The following is a 5,094-nucleotide window of genomic DNA, read 5'->3' on the forward strand; positions in this document are numbered from 1 at the left end:
GAGAGGAAGAACATGTGAAGGACAGCTAGGGACAGCTTTCTAATATTTTGTTGATAATTGGACGAAAAGGATTCAGGTGTGGGGGGGGCGGGTAAAATGTTAAACAGTTGTAATTATATTTGTCGGAAACTGCCAATGTCATACAAACTCCAAACTACTCAAAACTTCCACGCATATTTTGTTATGCATTTATTTCTGGTTGGATTTTTCTAAACAAGACAGCGTCTAAAAATTTGTATTCAATTGTGCTGCGGGTTTTTATGACCGTATTAGTGTCAAGGTCCTGCCGTAATATGTTGATATGTGTCTCCTTCAGATGAGTTTTTACTGATCTTTACTGAATGTTGTTAGTCTTTAAGATAAAGTCTGGGTCGTGTATCCAAAATACTCATCATTACTAAGTTCTACTTCTTTTTTGCATGTGCAAGAGTACTTGTATACAACATTGCTTTGTTCCAATTCATCCGTACTTACTGCTATTTTTTTTCATAATTGATGACAACGTTTTCGGAATTCGGTAATAAATGGTGATGCTCAACAAACATTCTCGTGGCTCCTCATACTAAGCAGATGACATTGTGTTTTTGTGATATATATTTATTTTATTCCTTGTGACAGTTTGGTTAATTGAGTCTTTTCATTCTGTGTTCAATTTCCTTACCTAGTTTTCCTAGTTTTTGGTGGATGGGGTATCAGCTCGTACATATTTTGAAGGCTCTATGTACACGAATTACACTAAATTTATATATTGTGGAGTATTCATTTACTCAATTTAGATATCCACCAGGGTCATTCGGTTTCTTGTCTACGTTGGTTATAAACCCGTTTTTGAATCCTTTTGAGCCCATCGACCCAAACATCTAAGAAAAGAATTTTAGTATCCACTCTTCTTTCAGTGGTAAAGCGTAAGATTTCTCTACCAAATTCTTTCTTAGTTTGTCAAATCGATATATCTCACTTATATGTTGGGTATTGGGCCCATTGTTTGAACAATTTTCCATGTGACAAAGAAGACACCTAAGGAACAGTCCATTGCTACACCAGCAATATGATTGTACAGTTCACCTGGTGGACACCTGAAGAAATCTTCTATTGTGCACATCCGCAATATTTTCAAAGTTTAACGAGATATTCATAGAAAGGGTGGGGAAGGTAGTGTACCAGGATTGTACACGTAACAGAGTACGATCTCCTCTACGGAAACATTAGAAAAGAGAGATTCTGCATCTAAGGATGCTAGAGTCCCTTTAAGGGGATTTTTCTTTTTCTTCAGGCGTCGGTCAAGACATCGTGGGTTCCAAGAGCTTCTTAAGCGTCTATGTAGGAGGACCTACGGCTTCTTCGGTGCTTTTTCCTGCTCTTCCGCTTCGTTGCTTGATGACCGGGACCATCTGCCCTAATTCCTGTGGTCTCTGCAGCTAATGAGGCTGATAACTATGAACAAAAAGAAGACGGATAATGAGACCACGGCGAAAGAAAGAAGAAAAAAAGGAAGACAAGATGGTGGATTAGATTGCGGAAAAAAGGAAAGGCTGACTTATTATGTAAAACTGGGTATAGAGAAGGAAATGAATGAGATAATATAGCCGAGAAATAAGATCAAAACGGCAACATCATCGAAGACAAGAAAGCAATGAAGATGTTTTTCATAAAGTAGGATAATCAAATTGTAATATCGTTTTGATTACAAAAAAGTAAAATAAAAGTTCGTTTAAATGAAGACAAGAATAAAGAGAATTAGAAGGCGGGGAGAGAGGTGGAAAGAGGCAGAGGGCTGCGAGGGAAAAATGATAAGAATGGAAGAAATAAAAGGCAGGTCGAGAGAGGTTTAACGATTCCATAACTAATAGTCGAGGGACCTCAAGTCATGGCCATCCACTCCGGAGGCGCTGAAAGGAACACTTCTGCAATTCTTTGATGCATACTTTGGGGGAAGGACCTCTCGGATCAGCAAACACGTACACACACATACACAGACGTACACACACACACACACACACACACACACACACACACACACACACACACACACACACACACACACACACACACATACACACACACACAATGGGTTAAGATAAAGATGAATAGCTAAATTCACTTCACATCTTCAGAGGACGCAAAGTAAGAACGAAATCAATACAGTCGAGAGCCAATAAAGACGCTTCAAGGCGTATCGAAGAAATCAATATGGCAGCAGATCTCAAACTACCAGTTTGATAAAGTGTCCTCCCTCATACATACATGTATACATACATACATACATACATACATGCATATATATTTACATAGACACACACACACTCTATATATATATATATATATATATATATATATATATATGTACATATACATACATATATATATATATAATATATATATAAATGTATATATATATACATATATATATATACATATATATATACATATATTGCAGTAATTCACAAGACACACGTGAAAATAATATGCAGAAAAAAACACTGGGAAATAAGAAGCTTAGTCCGAACGTTTTCGTCTATTTAAGACATTATCAAGGAATACACAGTTACAGAGACAAAGGTGGATATATATACATAAAGTAGAAGACAAGTTAGGAACATGGGAAGGACACACAAGATGCTTCACAATCAGGTAGAGCCGATGTTTACATATACGGACGTTTGGTCCATGACGTAACGTCACCCCGGCTTAGTAGCACTTGGAGAAGTTCTTACAATTTTATCAATTACAAAATCATCAAGCTTAAATAATCCTAAACTTAAATTGATATTATGGTCAAAGGTTTGTTTAATATGACTGAATTAAAATATCCAAAGCACTTAGTAGACACATCTCATAAAATGGCTTACAAAACTTTCCATAACACCTCACACGTAAGAAAAGTATTTGACAAAAAGAACCTTTTGGTTCTTCCTTACAGTGAGAAATTAGTTGGTCTGCCTAATATTCTCAAACAATTCAACATCAACTTGGTTTTCAAAAATAATAATACTATAAAAAGTAAGCTCGTTAAAAATTCACCTGAAGTAAATGAGGGTTATGTTTACTCTATTCCATGCCTTAAATGTAACAAATTTTATATCGGCCAAACTGGTAAAGACTTAAAAACTAGGATAAATCAGCATAAATATAGTGTAAGGAGTGGGCAAAGTTCCAGTGGCCTTTTTGTCCATGTAAGAGACCACAATCATCCTATTGACTGGGATAATTCTAATGTAATAATTTCTTGTAGATCCTTATTAGAAAGAAACATTATTGAATCCAGTCATATTAAACAAACCTTTGACCATAATATCAATTTAAGTTTAGGATTATTTAAGCTTGATGACTTTGTAATTGATAAAATTGTAAGAACTTCTCCAAGTGTTACTAAGCCGGGGTGACGTTACGTCAAGGACCAAACGTCCGTATATGTAAACATCGGCTCTACCTGATTGTGAAGCATCTTGTGTGGCCTTCCCATGTTCCTAACTTGTCTTCTACTTTATGTATATATATCCACCTTTGTCTCTGTAACTGTGTATTCCTTGATAATGTCTTAAATAGACGAAAACGTTCGGACTAAGCTTCTTATTTCCCAGTGGTTTTTTCTGCATATATGTATATATATATATATATATATATATATATATATATATATATATATATATATATATATATATATATATGTGTGTCTGTGTGTGTGTGTGTGTGTGTGTGTGTGTGTGTGTGTGTGTGTGTGTGTGTGTGTGTGTGTGTGTGTGTGTGTGTGTGTGTGCGTGTGTGTGTATGTACGTATGTATGTATGCATGTATATGTGTATGTATGTAATAAAGATATAAATGGGCTGGAAATTTTCTCTTAAACAAATATCGTTAAACGTGGTGGCTAGTTCAGTATTTGCAGCTTCTTTGTATCTTAAGATGGTCTTATCTTCTTTTTCAAAGTTTTAGATTATTTCTCCGTGAGAGGTCATCTGTACTGCCATATTGCAATTTCGAGGTTGTCGTCTCAGTAGTAGAGATTGAGAATGAATAGACTTTGCTGTGTGACCGGTATAAAGCGTGGCTTTGTCTTATGATAATCAGGTGCTCATTTCCGATTGCCTAGCATGTATATATGTATATATATACAGTACATATATATATATATATATATATATATATATATATATACAGTACATTATATATATATATATATATATATATATATATATATGTATATATGCATTCGTAAGATACACCTGGTTATTTACCCCTTGAAGATTTCGTTTCTTTATGTATGTATATACTTACATACACACAATATATATATATATATATATATATATATATATATATATATATATATATATATATTCTAGCTAACATTAGGCGATTTTGTTGAACTGGGGTGAACCCCCACCCCCGACTCCCAGTCATTCCTATCATGATTAAAACCCACCACGACCAACCCTTCACGGTCGCCGTAATCTCGTTTTAGTTAGTCCTCCAAGCCATGCCATTCTTCTGAGGAAAACACAAGGATAAACTCTTAACGGAGATCTCTTATTCGACGGAAGCCTTCGTCTCAATAACCCCCCATATTGAGATTCTTAATTCATCTTCATCACTGCACTAGACACTGAAAACTCTCTTCAAGTAACGCTTCCTCCATCCCATCCTGAGGCGGACTCGAGCCCAACCCCAAGACCCCCAAGACCCCAAGACAACTAAGAGCAGCATCTACCAAGGTTACATTTCTCTCCCGCATTCGGACCATTTACATATTGAACGGCTTCTTGCGGGGGAGGGGTGGTCTTCTATGTCCCCTTTCTGATCCGGCCATCATCCCAGAACTTTCCACACCTTGGACCTACGAGCCAACACATGCCTGGCCTGCAGCTTCGGACCAAACCTTAAAAGAAACATAAGAATTGCGCTTCATTCACTTTAGACTATGATTGTTCAAAAAATTATTATCATTATGACAAAAGGGTTAAACAGTCGTACATTTTTGTCTTAATATATTTAGGGTGGTATATTTATATATCTTTTTGCTTTGTTTATGTATTGATGTTACGCCTTTTATAGCCATGTCTGCCTAATTACATATGTCTTTCAGCTTGTCAGCCTA

The sequence above is a fragment of the Oratosquilla oratoria genome, chromosome 42 (genome assembly GCF_046742065.1).
Source record: "Oratosquilla oratoria isolate Oo_2021 chromosome 42, ASM4674206v1, whole genome shotgun sequence".
In the NCBI taxonomy this organism is placed as follows: domain Eukaryota; kingdom Metazoa; phylum Arthropoda; class Malacostraca; order Stomatopoda; family Squillidae; genus Oratosquilla; species Oratosquilla oratoria.